Here is a 19,863-nt window from a genome sequence, read left to right on the forward strand (position 1 = left end):
TACCACATTAGCAATGTATAGAGTGGATTTCTGATTAGTTTAAAGTGATCTTCATTGAAAAGAACAGTGCTTTTCTTTCAAAAATAAGGACATTTCAAAGTGACCCCAAACTTTTGAACGGTAGTGTATATATCTGTGTGTTTCTGTCTGTCTGTGATTACAAATCGCTTTTTGGCTGTCCGTATGACCCTTCTCGCTCACTGTAGCACCACGTGAGTGCGACGCGTTGCATTTAGTTGAAAAGCTGTAAAGTTAAAGCTGGTTAAGAGACAGTGCTGGTAAGTGGCTTTAACTTGCACAAATGTAGTTTTCACTCGTATATGAAGTTATACAGCTGCTTTTACAGTCAGTGCATCACTTTCAGTGCAGTAGTTTGGGGAAAAAAAAGGTATAAAGCTGCAGAGCTAATACATTTAGCACTGGGAGCCAATGCATTGATGTTCATTGACAACCAAGTCACACCTGGGAAAAATAATGAATCTAACTCTTCATTTAGTTCATATTAAACATATAAGGTTCTGGGAATCAGATATAACTTCTCGTGTTAGATGGTTATTGTTACTAAGCACAGCCTAACAGCTGTGATTAGGCATTTTTCCTGCTCATTGAAAATAAAAGCAAGCTCCATGGGTTGGATCTGCCTCTTCACCCTACAGTCTGGTGGAGAAAAACAACCACATGTGCATGATCAGTGTTTATGTGCTGCAGCACAGACAATGCAGCATGATTGTATGCACACACACTAGCAGTGCCGAGCAAGCACTCCACATTGTACAGGGAAAAGTCACAGCAGGATGGAAACCTCTGGAATATAGTTCACTTGTGTGCTGTGCTGATGACTGCTTTGCTTTTCAAGACCTGCTTCCCTGCACCTTTTGCTGGAGGGGTTAGTTCTAGTCTCACTGACACACCTCTGTAAACACAGGACACTTCAGCACAGTCATTGCTGGATGGTGGCTAGTTGCAGGGTTGCCAGATCTTCATGCAACTACAAGGCTCAACATTAAAGTGCATATCCTCGACCAATTTCGTTTTTTTTTTAAATGTGAAAGAGTGTCCCTTTACACACTCATCCAGAAGGGTAATTTCGCACAAGGCCATCTGTCTACAGCAGAAAAAAATAAAATAAAACGCGTCTGGAAAAATCCCAAGGGAGTCTGGAGCCAGATTCGTGACGTTACCTGCGGAAGCGCCAGCAGGCTGCACGAGCTTTGCACGGTTTCAGTGCACAGCCTGTGTAGACCAAGCGCTCCCATTTCTCTCTCAATGTCCGGTCTTTTGGGAAACGATGAGTACTAATCCCATCAAGATTGGTGTTGCTACACCCTCCTACGATACATCTGTTAACCATTTTAATAATTACGCGATAACGTTGAAGAAATTTGGAGAAAACCACCAGGTCGTTTTCTCATAAACAAACCAGCGCTGACGTAGGATTCAGAGAGAGGCATCCCGCACGCGACGTCACGAAAATCAATGTTTGCCTGGAAATCCAAATGCCAAGTTTTTTCAGAGGCGGACCAATTCGCCTCAAATGGCTCGATTTCAACTGAATTTTTCTGGTATTGCACAAGGTAAAAAATTGCGCAAAATGTGACAGATATTTGACCAAAGTTTAATATAAAATAGGAGAATTACACTGATCTTGCTCCTGAATTTACCCGTGATATGCATTTTCACTTTTAAACCCACTTGCAATGTGGGTTAATTTCCACTTGCACCCCAATATTATCACTTGCCCCCTATTTTGCGAGTACTACTTTTTTTAATTTTTATTTGTTTTTAGGAAAACCATAGAATAGTTATGAATTGCAACATAAAATGAAGATCACACATTGAGTTGAATTTTGGTTATTGATTATTATTAAGTTTGGTGATTGGTTACTTTTTATTTGTAACGGACAATAACAATTTTAATCCAAAATAGTTTTTCCCGCCTTAGTCGATTTATTTCCATTTCACATGCATGCAGCTGTTGTAAAGTTCAGTATGTTTGTGTTGAACTCTCTGACTGTAGGTTCATTACTCGATAATGTCGAAATCGTAAAATAGAAATCTATAACAAAGTTTGGATGAAGAAAACAATAGGGTGCCAAGACTTTTGAACAGTACTGTGTTTGAGAATGTCTTTTTTTATGTCATCCACCTCTAGGTTTAAAAGGAAAAACAAAAACCGGTGCTGCGTCATGACAGACAGAATAATGTTTGAGTTTAAAATTGTTTAGTGTGTAGGTTGTGGGTGTGACAGACCTGGCAACCTGTAACTGAATCAGTGCAGCCGGCATGTCCTGATGCAGCATGATGTGTTTTTTTTTTTTTTTATATAAACCTAGAGGTGGATGATATAACAAAAAAAAAAAGTCAATATTTTGTACGGGACTGTGTTCCTCTGATAACAGAAACAAAGCTCCAGCTCTCTCTGCTCTTAAGGCCAATTTATGCTGACAACCCAGTCCTCGCAGATAGCGTCGCAGACAATGTCTGCGTAGCCCCCCACCTTCGCAGATGCTCTGCGCGCACCTCCCAAAAATTGTGACTACTGCAGAAGCCTCGCAGACAAGAGGGCTCTGATTGGTCCACTCTACATCCGCTGTACACGCACTTCCGCTTCCCTACTTTCCCGGTTTGTTTTGTTTTCACGACTGGCATTTTTAAAAACACGAGCGAAGATGGAGCAGCATGAAGAGCGGTTGATTGAGGAAGTACGTACATCTATACGACTCCAGTTCTAGTCATTATAAAAAAAAAAAGTTCTAGTCATTATAAGTAACCGGAGGATAAACACTCCACTAACCACACCCACCAACTACTCCTAGCGACTTCTCGCCCCCTTGCGTTGTGCCGGTGAATAACATCGCGCACGCCTATTACTCCCCGCTCAGCGATAAATTACAACTGTCTGCGAAAAGCTATCTGCGAAAGCCTTGTCGCAAGAGCATGCAGAGGCCTTTAGTCTGTTCTGTTCTTTCAGGATTATATCGCGCATGTCACTCTTTGTTGAGTTTTTTTTATGCCTGAGTTGTTTGAAACCAATCTGGGTTTTCTGTGTGGAATAAGGAAGCGGCTTCACCTTTACGAAAATCAAACACTTTCATGAAGGCGTAATTCGAATGCAAGCAGAAAAAATAAAACGAGATTCTTAAGCAAACTCTTCCATCCTCACTTCCGACTTTGTTTTTGTAAAAGACATTTTAAATACAATCATGAATTTCTCTGGAGTTTTCAGGCTGAGCTCCTCTCTTCGTATCCTTTAACCACTCATTTCCCTGTTGTTCCTGAAGCATTTGCTTCTATTTGTTAACGTTTTTCTTGATAGCGGGGAGATGGTAATGCCTTTTATCTATTTCTCTGTTTGAACAAGCAAAAATTAACCATGTTGAAGACAGATTAAGCCTTGCTTGCATGAAAGATGGTGTCTGTCTGACCCCAGCTGTAATTATCATGTGATGCATGATGTCATGCACAAGGGGTCTATAAACAGTACACGTACTAGACTACAACAGCGGGGGTATAGAAAATACGGTAACTTGCAAAGCAGTAAATGAAACCGAGACTAAGAAAACAGCCAAGACATAATGGCAGATACGTAGTGAGGGACGCTTTTAGGAACTGAAGTAAAAGATCAAAAAGCCTAATTTTTGTGGTGCTAGTTCATAATATATGCTCATTTCAACTTGCCTGGTCGGACATGTCGGGGACATATCCCACTTGCCCGAATGCATATTTCACTTGCCCTGGGCAATCGGGCAGTGCTTAATGTCGAGCCCTGAGCTACTGTAAATATATCCCTCTTCTACGCACTACTTAGCTATGATGATGACATTGCTGCTGTAAATAGCCCCAACAAAAATTTATAAAAGTGCCTTGATTCACTACCTGTCTGTGCTGCCGAAGTCGGGCTATATGTAAACGTCAACAGCAAAAAAAATAATAAAATCAGCCTCTACACCTCACAATGTACGGCAAAACTACAGAACAAGTCACTGAGTTTGTCTACCTTGGCCATAAGTTATCGTGCACTAATGCTGGTTCGACTGCTGTTAACCACAGAATAGGTTTAGCCTGGGCTGCCTTTAACGAAAACAAAGACCTCTTAACTTCTCAAAGGATTCCTCTTCATATCAAAAGCAGACTCTACAACACGTACGCTTTTACCAAGATTCCTTTATTGTCATTGCACCGTACAGTACAGTGAAATTGAAGCATGCAATTCAGTCGGTGTATTCATACAAACACTTAGCATTAAGGGGAAAAAAAGTCAGATCTGTACAAGATAGATAGATAAGTCAATAAAAAAGATAAACATATCTTTTCAAGAACTGTTTAAAAAAAAGTAGTTCTGTGTATCTAGGGTGTGACCTATGATACATACATGTTATTTACCAGCTGGGAGGTCCGTATCGTGAAATATTGTGACCGAGGTCTTGAAAGTACTGAGCGAGGCCCTCTGGGCCGAGGTCAGTATTCAAGGCCGAGGTCATGGTATTTCACCATACGGACCGACCTTAAGCTGGTAAAGAATATATTTATTTTTTCTTTACCAAATTCTAACAGAAAACGAGAGCGCCCGAAAGGGAAAACTGAGCCGAGCCGCCATTTTGAATCCTCATTCACGGCTGTAATGCAAATGGCTTCCTCCTCGGTATACAAGTGCACTTCCATGGCAGGGAAAAACTACATTTTGCTGCCTATGTAGTCCCCTATTTATACAAATAGGAGTCATTCAGGATTCAGCCATGTTTTTGCTCGGCGTTAGCAGCAGTTACAGGTTTTTAGCTTTCTACTGAAATGTTTTATTTTGTCTTCCTCAGGGTAGTAAAACTCAACTTTCGCTGTGAACGTTATCACTATCCATGCTGTAAAATTAATGCTATTATGCTGAGAAATGCTGGCAAAAATTTATAAGATTTTTGATAAAAATCTTATAAATAAATCTTATAAAAAAGATAAATGTTGACAAAAATTACTACTATGTTTGTTGTTGTTATGAACGAGTGAGTTGCCAGAGGTCCGTAACCGGGGTCTGTATCGTAGGATACAGACCCGCTCGCCAGCCAGTCAGAGCGCAGGATTTGATGGAAACCAGACCACGGAAAAAATAAAGCAGGTTATTGCACGGTAATAAGTGAATGTATTGCACAATTAGGCGTGATAATTGCACATTTGCCCATGTTGACAGAGTGCAGTTGGGCAGGAACAATATAAATCAATCAATAAATAAATATAGATGGTCGAGAGAATAAGGTGCATGTGGTTGTAAAAACATATACTATTCAGGTAAGAGGTAGGCATGTAGAGGTGTAGACACCTCTCGACCAGTCGTCCTTTATGGACTAGAATGTGTAAACTGGACGTCAAACCTATGCAGGAAAAAGAGACCTTTCAAAACCATATTTTGAGGTTCATGACAAACCACAGGTTAACAGACCACATCAAAATTGAGGATCTTCTTGAAGCTTCTAAAATGACTCCCATAAATGGGCAGAAAGAGGTCTTGCTAAGATCTGTGTCGAAGGTATGATGGAAGACAAACGGAACAGGGGAAGAAGATCGAGAAAGCATTGGCGAGACAATGGTCCGGGCTCAATATCATTGACCTTAGCAAAGCTACACTTAACAGGAAACTTTGGAAGGTGATTTCTCATACTAGTGCGCAGGCGGAGACACTGTTAGATGATGACATGCTAAACGTGACGCTAGCGAGAACAAGTGTACGGAAACATTTAACAGTAAAATAAAAATCATACATGTTTAATGAAACTCAACTTTCGGTCTTGCAGTATATGTATTGATGTAAATAAACCATATCTCGGAGTGATTAGATGATCACAGTAAGTGTTGTACAGTGTTGATATTGAGAATTGGGTAGCAACGTCACTATAGTTTTAATCTACAGACACTGCAGAAAGAAAAAAAAAAAGCCCTGCTGATTGAAACAAAAAGTAAATTTTATCCAGTTTGCAGGAAAACTGCTTAACTGGCGCCCAAAGGTTTGCTACTTTTTCTCCCAGCGTTATAAAACCACCATGCGTAAACGTGAGAGACACAAATTGGCTGTAACTGCGAACATTTCCTAAAAATCTCGCTCACTATCCTCAAATATGAGTCGATTCCTAATATCATATATCAAGAAAGCCTTCGCATTCATGCTCCTTTCTGCCAGGATCTTTATGCCGCACTGCTTTTAGGAAACCCCAGACTGTTTGAGATTCATCACAGATTAGTTGTGTTGAAACCCTACCTGTTCTCCTGCGTAAAAGACACGTGAGCTTCCCGTCGTTGCTGTCGGAAATGCTGTCACACTAGAGATAATGCAGGTTGCGGAGCACAGAGCCTCTGTGCTGGTTTGTGCCTTATCACTTGTCAGAGGGTGAGGCAGAGAATGCAGGGCCGCCGTCGTCACTCCCATGTGCTCTGTGTGTTGAATATCTGTCTTAATCTGCTGGTTCCAGAAGCCTGCGTCAATCAGACAACTGTTTTAAACCTCGTGACTCTGACAGAACGTGAAACATCAGCAGTTAGCAACTGTTGCTTTGTTCACAGGAGACTAGCGACTCGGGCATTCTGCTGATAAGACGTGACCTTACCGTGTGCACCAGTCAGCTGTTTCACTGCAAGCCTTAGACTGGGTTTCTGAGGCATGTCGGCATTGTTTTAGTGTTGTCAAAGCCAAGCCGAAGCTCCACAGAACCCTGAGGATTGATCCTCCTTGAGCTTTGCTCGACTGTAAGCGTTTGTTGTCTCGAAAGCTGTTGCAGTTTTGACTAGGGATCGACCGATTATATTTTTTTCAGGGCCGATACCGATTATTATGGAATTGGGATGCCGATAACCGATATGTGCAACCGATAAATGTAAACATTATAATTCACATGAAATTAAACATAGCACACACTGACACAGACCTTCATATCCATGAAATGTATGTTTAATTGTAAAATTTAACATGAAATTTTGTCCAGGGAGATGCCAGCAGCATTTGTACAATAAAGTCAAACGTTAGAATAAAATCTCATCTCATTATCTCTAGCCGCTTTATCCTGTTCTACAGGGTCGCAGGCAAGCTGGAGCCTATCCCAGCTGACTACGGGCGAAAGGCGGGGTACACCCTGGACAAGTCGCCAGGTCATCACAGGGCCGACACATAGACACAGACAACCATTCACACTCACATTCACACCTACGGTCAATTTAGAGTCACCAGTTAACCTAACCTGCATGTCTTTGGACTGTGGGGGAAACCGGAGCACCCGGAGGAAACCCACGCGGACACGGGGAGAACATGCAAACTCCACACAGAAAGGCCCTCGCCGGCCACGGGGCTCGAACCCGGACCTTCTTGCTGTGAGGCGACGGCGCTAACCACTACACCACCGTGCCGCCCTAGTTAGAATCAAATGAGAAATAATAAAATAATAAAATAAATATTCACCAATAAAAAAATAAATCACTCCCTACTATATTACAGCTCACCATTTTCAGTGGAAAATAAATGAAAATACACTCTGGATTCTTTTACACTAAGAACTAAGTAAGACTTACCAACTTCAAGTAGTTTTTAAATAACAAATCAAGTGTAGGGAGCTGCCTGCAGCATTTTTTAAAAAGTAAAATCAAACATAAAGTCGGCGATCACTCCCTATTATGTAACAACAAGTAACCATCTACATTCTAATGCTTTTAATGCCCAAGCCTAATATTCCCAATTTAGGAGGATTATATTGTAGTGAAGGAAGCATTACATGTAGTTTCAGTGAGACTAGTTGGTTGTAGGCTAATTCAAGTGCTTCCTTCCGTAAGCTAAGTTTGCCTGGCTACACAGATGCAAATGGACAATTTTAACGAGTAGTAGATGAAGAATGTAAACATAGAATGATGTTGTGCTTTTGCACCTTGTGTGTTTGTGACTTATTGCGGCAAAAGCAGCGTGTCCTTACCTTGAAGTGGGATCTGCTTCTGCCCGAGTGCCCGTACGGCCGCCTTGAAACAGTTCACAGCGTTTAGCTACGCGTGTTGATTGGCTGTATCCCTTGTGCCGCTTCTGCCCGAGTGCCCGTTCGGCCGCCTTGAAACAGTTCACAGCGTTTAGCTACGCGTGTTGATTGGCTATATCTCTTGTGCCAAACAAATCAGATGTTGTGGTGGGGGGGACCGTGTTCTTGAACTCAGAGAGGCAAGTGCAGGAAAGGACGTGCAGTGACAGTCGCGTTAGGAACGAAATGGCTGCAAAAAGGCATGTTATCGGCATATCGGTGAAAATTATGGCCGATACCGATAACCCTAAAAATGCAGAATATCAGCCCGATATATCGGCCAGGCCGATTATCAGTCGACCCCTAGTTTTGACCACTGAGTGCTTCTTACAAGTAGAAATATCTGATTGGGATGAACATCACACTCACATGCTATCACTAAAGGTACAGAATCAGTCATCATCTCGAAGATAATTGACCTGTCACACTTATGACATCACCTAACTCGGATTTTACTACAGCACTGGAGAATTCTCAAATCTGACTGGCCGGAAGGTTGTTCGCTAATTGCATCATATATATATAGCAGCTTTATACTGTTAGTGTCATTTATTTCATCTTATAAACTGATTTACAAGTTTACGTTTGCTGTTTGTATCCATCCATTATCCATAACCGCTTATCCTGTACAGGGTCGCAGGCAAGCTGGAGCCTATCCCAGCTGACTATGGGCGAGAGGCGGGGTACACCCTGGACAAGTCACTAGGTCATCACAGGGCTGACACACACAGACAAACAACCATTGTAATGGTGGTGTTTGTCTTCAAAAGTTAATTATGATTTTTTTTTTTTTTAAGTTGGGCGCCAGGCAATGAAAGACTGCCACAAGTCAAAAAACATCCCCGTTACCAAAACCCTCTTAAAAAGTATGAAAGCGCAACATAGTACAGGATAAACGTTGTTTTAGTGTATTTAAAAAACTCAGTTCGGTGGTTTCCAATCTTCCATAAATTGAGTAAAAACAAAAATCAACAAAATAAACAGTCAAATGAAACAAAAAAAATGTTGGTCCGCTGTGGGTGAGTAAAGGTGTATGCTTTTATAAGCGGGTGTATGTGTGTTCATGTGTGTATGGGGTGAGAGAGAGAGCAGGGGGTCGGCCGTGTGTGTGACCCGGGAGAAGGGTAGCCGGGAGAGCGATGTAGAGAGGCTGGCAATTAGGAGGCCGGGTGTGAGAGCTGCCAAATGGTTTGAGGTAAGCCAGGCAAAACAGTTGCGCTTCCTATTATGGAACCTGTGCAATTTCCCAATCTGTCTTCCACTTCTTAGAAATTCCAGTCCCGTATTCTACCACGAGCGGTAAAATCCATTCAAGAGACGCCTCCGAAACTCTTATTCAGAGTGCTAAAACTGGCTCCTCAGCCACACGCAACTAGGTGCCATTCACAGTAACTCTCCCTACAGTTGGGCGTTTCACTTCCTGTTTTGTCAAAAGACCGTGACCTGCCGTGTCGTACTAGGCCACTTGTGATTGGTCAGACAATTAAGAGAGAGGAAAAAAGTACCGATTTCTTGTAAAAAATCAATGAAATGAGTGCATGTGTGTGAATGTAAATGTGATGTTAGATAAACTTATTAAAATATGCACTTTGACAGAGTGCCATTCTGTTGCACCATTCACACTCACATTCACACCTACGGTCAATTTAGGCTACATCCACACGACAACGGCAACGAGATGTTATTTAAAAATATATCGCGTCCAAATGGGCAACGATGAGTAAAATATCAGGTCCATATGGCAACGCAACGCTTGCTGAAAACGATGCAATACACATGCCACACCTCTAGGGGCGCTGTAAGACGGTCCCTTCGGAGACACCAGAACAATAGAAGAAGTAAGGACGCATGCGCATAAACTATTATGCACGAGACTTCATATTAGCCACAAAGTCAGGAAAATCTGTTCGTAAAATTACGTTATAATAACCAAATACAATGAAAAGTATTTTTCCAGTCTCACCTGTGAAAGGTAATCCCGTGTGATCTCGTTTGGACGGCAAACCTGTTGGTACAGTTAAACGCAGCTAATCTTTATTCTCCGCTTTGACCTATCCAATATGGCGGCGAGGATGACGTATGATTCTACGCGGAAGGCGGCGTCTTTAATGGTCCGGAATAAATTGAATGCGACACGTTGATGGATTAATTTGTTGTTTCTCACCTGTGAAAGGTAATCCCATGTGATCTCGTTTGGACAGTAAACCTGTTGGTACAGTTAAACGCAGCACATGAATCTTTATTTTCCGCTTTGACCTATCCAATGTGGCGGCGAGGATGACGTATGATTCTACGCGGAAGGTGGCGTCTTTAATGGTCTGGAATAAATTGAATGCTACACGTTGATGGATTAATTTGCTCCTCTACGCCCTTTTTGAGGAATGTATTGTTGGACTTAAACCAACATCTGAAGAGGTGAGATCGCTCCTTTTTTTCCCTATTTTTGCTGGCGGGATTGACTCTGCCCTAAGGGCAGAGTCTGTCTCTCTCTCTCTCTCTCTCTCTCTCTCTCTCTCTCTCTCTCTCTCACTTTGCACCATTACACAATAAATATTCACAGTGAAAATATTTTGTAAGCGCGTTTCATGAACCAAGTTATAGGATTTGTTGACAACTCGCATCGAGTTCGTTACACTTCTACCCGGCGTGAAGCACATGTGGTTGTGACGTCATCGTAAACAAATCCGTTCTACTCATCCAGACGACTTCACAACGGCAATGTTGCCAGATCTTTCCACTCTGGAACCCGTTCTCAAAAAGATTGCATTTTGGGCACCCAAAACGCCGGTGCCGTGTGGACTCCAGGCCTAAAGGATAAGCAATTGTATCGGATTCACCTGAATCCGTTGCCGTGTGGACAGGGCCTTAGAGTCACCAGTTAACCTAACCTGCATGTCTTTGGACTGTGGGGGAAACCGGAGCACCTGGAGGAAACCCACACGGACACGGGGAGAACATGCAAACTCCGCACAGAAAGGCCCTCGCCGGCCACGGGGCTCGAACCCGGACCTTCTTGCTGTGAGGTGACAGTGCTAACCACTTGTACAATTCAAATAAAGAGATCTTGAAATCTACTTTTCTATAACAGCAGCTCTGACAGCAGTGCTGGCTGTAATATAACCCTTTCTAGCAGTACAACAGTTTTCTATTCCGCCATGAATCATCAACCGGTTTTAACACACACATTATTTCTGAGTCTAGAGGATCGTGACTGTGTGTTTAGCTGCTGGTGAGCAGGGTGATGGGAAATGGGGGGTGCGTGAGGCCCTTGCTGGGCAAAAATTCACACCTCTTCACAGTAACGTTGTTACAGAGATTACATTACAGACATTTAGCAGATACTCTTATCACATACTCAGAGCAGCCTGGGGAGCAGTTGGGGGTTAGGCACCATTCCTTTTTTTTTTAAACTTGAATTTTTATTGGATTTTTTTCATTCAAATACAATAATAAACAAACAACAAAGAAAAAAAAAACCTTCCATTAACAGCTTATAGGTCCTTCCATTCGGTCACTATGCAACAATTCTGTCTTGTTCAGTTGTCATGACTATAATTTCTAGTGGTATCATCCTTACCCCTTCTGTAATAATTCCATTTCTCCCATTTCCTTTCAAACTGTTCCTCCCTCATTCTCAAGGTATGTGTGAACCTCTCCCTATCATAAATCTCCTCCACAATGCTCAGTAGGGTGCATCAGTTGGCCCCTAAAAATGAAAAGTTCCTCCGATCATGATGCATTTCTGTTTTTATGTTCCTTTTGGTAAGAAAACACACTGGGTGAAATATTTTGACAAAATTCAAAAGTTTAATGGTGGCACCAGGAGCTCAAAGTTATGGAAAAAGCTGCTATTTTATGACTTTTATGACGAAATTTCGATCACTTTTCATGAAACATTATGGCACCTTATAGAGTATACCAGATATCTCAGATACACATTTTTAGTACATATTCTAAATATATAATCAAGCACAGTTTGGCTTTTAGCTGTTCATTGAATCATTGTTCAACTACTTTTAAACAATACAAATGTATTATGAATCACATTAATGCTTCTCAATCCCTTGCAAAGGTTCTTAACATGATCTCTGGGTCACAAGAAATCAATAAATGGAGTCCAACATTGTGATTCAAACCTTACGCGAAAACATAAAATAAGCGTTTTTTGGCAAAAAATGAACCTCATGGTGCCACCATTAGACTTTTGAATATGGTCAAAAAATTTTACAGGATGTCTTTATTGGTGAAAAGGAACACCCAAACAAAAATGCATCAGATTTTATGAAAGTGAGGGCAACTGATGCACCCTAATGCTCAGCCACTGATCTCTAGTTGGGGAGTCTACCTTATACCAGGCCCTTGTAATTGCCTTCCTGCTAGCCACCAATAATACTTTCACCAGGTATTTATCTTCTCCTTGTACCTCCTCTTGTGGGATGTTCCCCAGATATAATACCAAACAAGTCTTGGGTATCTCATATCCCAGTATCTCCCTCAGCACACTCCAGACTCCCTCCCAGTATCCCTCCATCTTTTGACATTTCCAAAACACATGTATGGTCTGCTTCCACTTGACCACGCAACCTCCAACATGATTTCTGATCTGGTGTGTATCTCCCCTTAATCTTTGGTGTTATGAAAAACCTTATAATGTTCTTCCACCCAAATTCTCGCCATACCCTGGAGCTAGTGGCTGAGTGTTGAACCTTGCACACTTTATACCAGTCATCTTCTGTTATTTCTATTCCAAGCTCTTTTTCCCATTTTTCTTTAATATAGACAGTTGAATTACCCCACTGGCACCTATAGCTTGGTATAGAGCTGAGATTACTCTACATTTTCTCCCTTCGTATGCATTTATCGTTATTTTAATAATCATATTCTGTTCTTTGGGTTCTTCTAACTTTATTTCCTTTAAATAATAATCCCTCACCTGAAAATATCGAAAAAGTTCGTTTGCCTCCAAATAAAATTTCTCACTTAAAGCCTGAAAACTCTGCATTTCCCCCCTCTCAACTAGTGTACATATCAGGCTTTTAGGCAGGATTTTTTTTTAGGGAGTCTAACTTTTTTGCAGGTGTCACTGTATGTGGCGAGGTGTAGCGGCGCGTTGAGCGCCGCTGGCACGAGTGTTTTAGGGGGTTCCGGGGGTACTCCCCCGGAAAATTTTGAAATTTCTAATGCTCTCAAATGCTATTTCCTTCATTTTGACAGCAAATTTTGAGCAATACAGCCAAGTGTTTTTGCCTTTGTTACAACATTCTTGTATCAATAGTAAGGCTGGACTGGGGGGAGGCATGTGTGCATGGAAAAATTCAAGCCAGATTCATTTTAGGTAAAACAACTTTCTTTAATGTCTTAATGTAAACAAAATGGTTTCACTGCAACAGTCCACTGGCAACAATATGTTTACAACCGCCTGGGGGCCTTGAGGTACAACTTTCTGGCGGCAGCGAAGTCGAATTCCGGCATGGGAATTCGGGCATAGCTGAGCCTGATGAGCCGATCCAGCTGCTCAATGCAGAGGAGAGTGCGTGCTTTTGTCTTGATTCTGTTCTGACAGGAAAACACGCGCTCCGCCTCCGCATTGCTACCCGCCGGATAATTTCTTAATCAGAAATACTACCCGCCGGCTCGACTACCACACTCTCCACTACGTAGCCTGTAATGTTGGGAAAATCTGCATGAAAATGTGTTATTTACTGTTAAAAGGATTTATTCGGGATAAATAACATGTCAGGTAAGGCCGGTTTTCTATAGACTACATTCCACATTTAGCTGCGGCAATATAGTCTACGGCTATATTGTCTGGATATTTATGCCAGTGTCTCCTAGGCATACATCTTTTCCCCCTCTGCTCTGGGAACGCATATTACAAGTGCTTTGTACACCAAATTTATTTAATAACCCATTTATTTATAACGAGGGCTCTCACAACTTTGAAATTAGTGCAGCCATAGAAACGCGTGTTTCTGTAGCTCTGCGGCGGGTGCCTATATTTTGTACTCTGGGCTCGTGCTGTTGCTATGGTAACCCTGGGCGTCTTCGGGAAAGACAGCTGTCAAAGCGAGACTTCTGAAATTTCCAAAATGGCGGTGTCAACAAAGCTTGTAGATCCTCGGAAAGCTCAGACTCGGTGATTTTTTAACATATTCAGCTAAGTTACCGGACATAACACGGGCGGAAATATTAGGGCGTCTTTAGGGCGTCGTACTAAAAAGTAGGGCGTCCAATTTCTTGTTTTTTTCAGTACAGGGCGTCGAAAAGACGCCCAGACGCCCCTCTATCTAAAAGCCTGGTACATATTGCTGTAATACCCCTATGTGCCCATCTCTCAAAGCCCCAATCACTAATTCCTGGTTTGAATCTGTCGTCATGGGTTATCCACCTCAGAATCTTTGCTTCAGTCTGTAGTCCATACTTTCTCACTACCAAGTACCAAATCCCCAATGTGAATTTAGTTATTGGATCCAACAATCCCTCTTCCCTCTTAAACAGTTCCCTATCAGTTATTAATATTTGTACTGGGCTAGCCTCTACCTTCATTTCTATATCCTTCCATCGAGCTACATATTCTCTATTACACCAACAAGTTACAGCCCTAAGCTGTGCAGCATAGAAGTAGTCTTGCAGATTCGGTACTGCCATGCCCCCTTTGTCCTTGGGGAGCTGCATGGTGCTATAGCGAATCCTTGGCCTCCTACCCTGAACCTGGATATCCATCTATCCCACTCCATAAACTGTTTCTGTGGTATCATTACTGGCAGAGTTTGAAACAGGTACAGTAGCCTCGGTAATACATTCATCTTAATTATTTCTATCCTTGAACTAAGATCCAATTGTAGTATTGACCATCTTCCTATATCCCGTCTGAGTTCCTGGTTAATCTGAATGTAATTTGCAGCGTGTAACCTCCCCACTCCTTTTGTGATGTTCACTCCCAGGTATCTAATTGTTTCTGAATTCCACTTAATTTTGTATTTCTCTTCTAACTCTGGTGTAGGGGCATAGTTTATAGCCAGGATTTGTGTTTTGGTAACGTTAAGTTTGTATCCTGAGTAATATCCATATTCCTCCAGTAGGTTCATCAGTGCAGGGAAGGACTCACTGGGTCGCCCCAAGTAGGCTATCACATCATCTGCAAACAACCCTATCTTATGTTCTCTACCATTCACCTCCACCCCCTTGATGCCCTGGTTCTGCCTAATCGCCTGTGCCAATGGCTCTATAAATATTGCAAAGAGAGTTGGAGAGAGACTACACCCTTGTCTAGTAGACCTTCCCAGACAAAAGGGGTCCGTGAGACTACCATTCACCTTAGCAGTCGGTTCTTGATATAACTCCTTAATACACTGGACAGATTCCTCATTGAAACCAAATCTTTCTAACACCTTATATAAGTAAGTCCAATTGACACTGTCAAAAGCTTTCTCTGCGTCTACACTAACTAAAATTGCACTATTCTTTGCTCGTTGAGTCTCTTCTACAATGTGTATCATCCTCCTAATATTGTCCTGTGTCTGTCTTCCTGTAATAAAGCCAGTCTGGTCTTATTCTACAACCCTGATTCCCAAAAAGTTGGGACAAAGTACAAATTGTAAATAAAAACAGAATGCAATAATTTACAAATCTCAAAAACTGATATTGTATTCACAATAGAACATAGACAACATATCAAATGTCAAAAGTGAGACATTTTGAAATTTCATGCCAAATATTGGCTCATTTGAAATTTCATGACAGCAACACATCTCAAAAAAGTTGGGACAGGGGCAATAAGAGGCTGGAAAAGTTAAAGGTACAAAAAAGGAACAGCTGGAGGACCAAATTGCAACTCAGGTCAATTGGCAATAGGTCATTAACATGACTGGGTATAAAAAGAGCATCTTGGAGTGGCAGCAGCTCTCAGAAGTAAAGATGGGAAGAGGATCACCAATCCCCCTAATTCTGCGCCAACAAATAATGGAGCAATATCAGAAAGGAGTTCGACAGTGTAAAATTGCAAAGAGTTCGAACACATGATCACTCTACAGTGCATATTATCATCAAAAGATTCAGAGAATCTGGAAGAATCTCTGTGCGTAAGGGTCAAGGCTGGAAAACCATACTGGGCGCCCGTGATCTTTGGGCCCTTAGACGGCACTGCATCACATACAGGCATGCTTCTGTATTGGAAATCACAAAATGGGCTCAGGAATATTTCCAGAGAACATTATCTGTGAACACAATTCACCGTGCCATCCGCCGTTGCCAGCTAAAACTCTATAGTTCAAAGAAGAAGCCGTATCTAAACATGATCCAGAAGCGCAGACGTCTTCTCTGGGCCAAGGCTCATTTAAAATGGACTGTGGCAAAGTGGAAAACTGTTCTGTGGTCAGACGAATCAAAACGTGTAGTTCTTTATGGAAATCAGGGACGCCGTGTCATTCGGACTAAAGAGGAGAAGGACGACCCAAATTGTTATCAGCGCTCAGTTCAGAAGCCTGCATCTCTGATGGTATGGGGTTGCATTAGTGCGTGTGGCATGGGCAGCTTACACATCTGGAAAGACACCATCAATGCTGAAAGGTATATCCAGGTTCTAGAGCAACATATGCTCCCATCCAGACCACGTCTCTTTCAGGGAAGACCTTGCATTTTCCAACATGACAATGCCAAACCACATACTGCATCAATTACAGGTCACGCAAAGCTCGGAGAGGTACGGAGCAGCTCGTCTCAATTCAGATAAGAGCATATTTCATTATGGAAGTACGGTGGACTGTTCCTTTAACGATGTCAAATAATGATTCAAAGAAGGTTTTCTTGCTATCTGGAGGTGCATATACATTGATCACTGTCACTCTCCGTCCTTCTAATTTACCCTTTACCATTATGTACCTTCCCTCCCTATCACACATTTCTTTTTCAGGTTCAAATTTGGTTGAATTTGTTATTAATATGGCTACCCCTCTCCTATTACTTTGTTTGTGGTAAGTGCTATAAAATGTGTTGTTATACCCAAATTTCTTTAGTTTCTCATGTTCCTCTGTAGATAAATTTGTCTCCTGCAGAAACACCACCTGCATTTTTTCTTTTCTGAATTTGGCCATAAACTTTGTCCTCTTAATTGGACTACTCAGCCCATTCACATTCAGTGACACCACTTTAACACCTTCCTGCTGCATTATACATCAGTTCCCCAATCCACTTTCATTACCCATAAGCTAAACATGGACACACACACAAAAAAAAACATCAACAACAGCTGTTCTAACTAAACAACAGTAGACAAAAAAGTGATCTCCCATGGTTAACTGGGGTTCTTTATCTCTCCCCATTTCCCCTGTTGGTGAGGAGAGGGGAAATCCTCTCGTACTGTTAGAGGGCCCCTCTTAGCGATGGAAAACTCTCCAAACCGAAGTCATCCGTTCACGTTAAAAATGTCCAACATATTCCAACCATCACTCCCGGCCTTGTCCTTATGGTTTTTTTAAAGCCAACAAAACGTTAGGCATAGGGATATATCTTTACCCACACTGTCCAAACCTCCCCACTTAATGAAGAATGAAATAAAATAGAATAGCGTACCCCGTTCAGTAGAACAAGTAGGCTAACCCTAAAAAAAAAAAGAAAAAAACCAAAACCCCACAACAACAAAACAAAACCAAATATATATGTGTGGGCTATGTCATTCGGTTCGTCTCTCATAGCATGTGTAACAGTACTTAGCAGCTAGCATCTAGTGTTTCCCCTCATCCTTCGCCCAAATAAAATATGCCTAAAGGCTACTTAGGTAACTTTCAGAAATCAGCCAGGGACCAAGTAGAGTCTTTGGGAAAAATAATAAGAATCCAAATGGAAAATACAAAAGTTCGTGCCTGTTCCGTAATATAGGCCACAGAGATTTCTTCTCGCCTCCTCTCATTTTTTCCAAGTGAACCGTTTCAGTTCCTTCCTTGCTCTCCCAGCGACGTCGGTCTCCTGGTCCCCAACTCTGCGCCACTTGAAAGCAGACTCAAGCTGCTGCTCCAGCGTCGGTTGTTCCTCTATCAGTCCCTCTACCTTCATTCCCTTCTCCTCTATCGCCTGCGCAGCTTCTTGTGGACTGCCGTAGGTCTTGACGCCTCCTTGCCAGTGGACTCTCAGTGCCGTTAGCGGTGACTGGAACCTAATCCCTTCTCCCTTTAGAATTCTCTTCAGTCCTGCATAGTTACGGCACTTTGCAGCCACCTCCGCTGGGTAGTCGTGGTCGAACGTCACTCTCCTTCCCCCAATCTCGATTTTCGTCTGCCAGGCCTTTTTGAGGATGTCCGCCTTGATTTGGTACTGCAGGAAGTTGACAATGATCACTCTGGGTTGGGTCTCGGTTAGCCTGGGCCCGCCCATCCTAAGTGTGACGCAACACGAGGGCCTGTTGTGAGCTTAGTCTGGCAAGGCAAGCTATCTCCAGCTCTTCCAAGCTCCCGAAAAATTGGGAGCCAATCAACTTTGAGCATCTCCAACGGCCCTGGGTAGAGGCGTGTTCAAGGCAGTGACGTAGTAGAACTGCGACCGGAAGCCATAGATTGTTTACAGAATCTATGCCGGAAGCGCTTCATTCACTAGAAACATTACGAACATGGAGCAGCGGCAAGCCTTTGACACAGCGGTAGATGCTGTATTGAAAGCATTCAACAGGAAGTTCTCATTGAAAACGGAGCAAAGAGCAGCCCTGGAGGTATTCATCATCTTCCTGTTACTCAAGCAGTTTCCGTCGCGTCACATACGTCAGAGGAAAGAGTGATGTGATTGGTTTAAGCTTCGTCACAGCCTTTTCTGGCTTCGACCAGTAGCAAACTGAGGCATTTCAGGGAGGCGGGTCAACCACGCCTTTGGGAAATGGTTGGGCTTAATATCTTTGCCAGACCAAATGCTCGCAGAGCTTTGAAGTCGCGTTAGCCAGACTAGGTCTCGGTGCCAATGCTCTGTGAGCATGTTGTATTTGTAGACTAGCATCTTCTGAATTTAAGCTCCTTGCGAATCAAGCGCTCTATAAACTCGGATGCCGAATCCTTCTCTGCGCCCTCTGGTACTCCCCAAACTCGAATATTGTTCCTTCTCAATCTCCCTTCTAAGTCAGTTACCTTCTCCTGTAACCGCCTTTGCTGCTTGAGGGAAGCGGCGAGAATCCCCTTCAGATCTGCATTCCACTCCTTGGTCTCCACCACGCGCTCTTGCATGTCTGCAATATCTCTGCCCTGGGCTTCCATTCTCCTGTCGATGGCCTCGAACCTGTTGCCCATCTCCTCCTTAAAAGTGGCTAGTTCTTGTCTCAACATACTTCCTAGATTTTGAATACTCTCTCAAATGTCCTTCATTTCTTTTCGGTTTTCCTCATTATTGGTCCCAATCTGCTTGGACACGTTATCAAAGCTGGTCTTCATGCTAGCTAGCATGTCGTCGTTAGCAGCATCTGACCTATCGTCTCCCTTTCTATCTCCCATTTTTTCTCACTTTCTTTGCTTCTTCTCAGTTTCTTTTTTGGACTGTTCCCTTTTATTACTCATCCCCTCTCTGGTTGCGCGTTTGAATTTTGGCTTTTCGATGTTCTATCACTTCATCCACCGGGAGCTCCTAATTTAACGTCTATCCACTCATTTGCTAAACCGGAAGACCTAGGCACCGTTCCTACTGGTCCAGGGAATCAAACTGGCGACCATTTGGTCCCAAAGCTGCTTTTCTAACCATTAGGCCATGGCTTCCCCTGGCCAAAATAAAACGGACAACACAACTGAAGCTTTTTTTGATAACATTTAAACCTAGTAGACTAGATTAAAAAAAAGAAAGAAAAGAAATACATACAGTACCA

The 19,863-nt window shown here is 42.5% G+C and overlaps 1 protein-coding gene across 3 annotated transcripts in view; it reads left to right on the forward strand.

Annotated features, from left to right (window-relative positions):
- Nucleotides 1-200: 200 nt before the first annotated feature.
- Nucleotides 201-19,863, forward strand: part of focad (focadhesin) — a 195,467-nt gene continuing 175,804 nt past the window's right edge. For all 3 annotated transcript variants that reach the window (XR_009655645.1, XM_060934188.1, XM_060934197.1), the window contains exon 1: nt 201-278. The gene's annotated coding sequence lies outside the window, so the exon portion shown is untranslated. The remainder of the gene's footprint in view (nt 279-19,863) is intronic.

The sequence above is a fragment of the Neoarius graeffei genome, chromosome 1 (assembly GCF_027579695.1).
Source record: "Neoarius graeffei isolate fNeoGra1 chromosome 1, fNeoGra1.pri, whole genome shotgun sequence".
Lineage (NCBI taxonomy): Eukaryota > Metazoa > Chordata > Actinopteri > Siluriformes > Ariidae > Neoarius > Neoarius graeffei.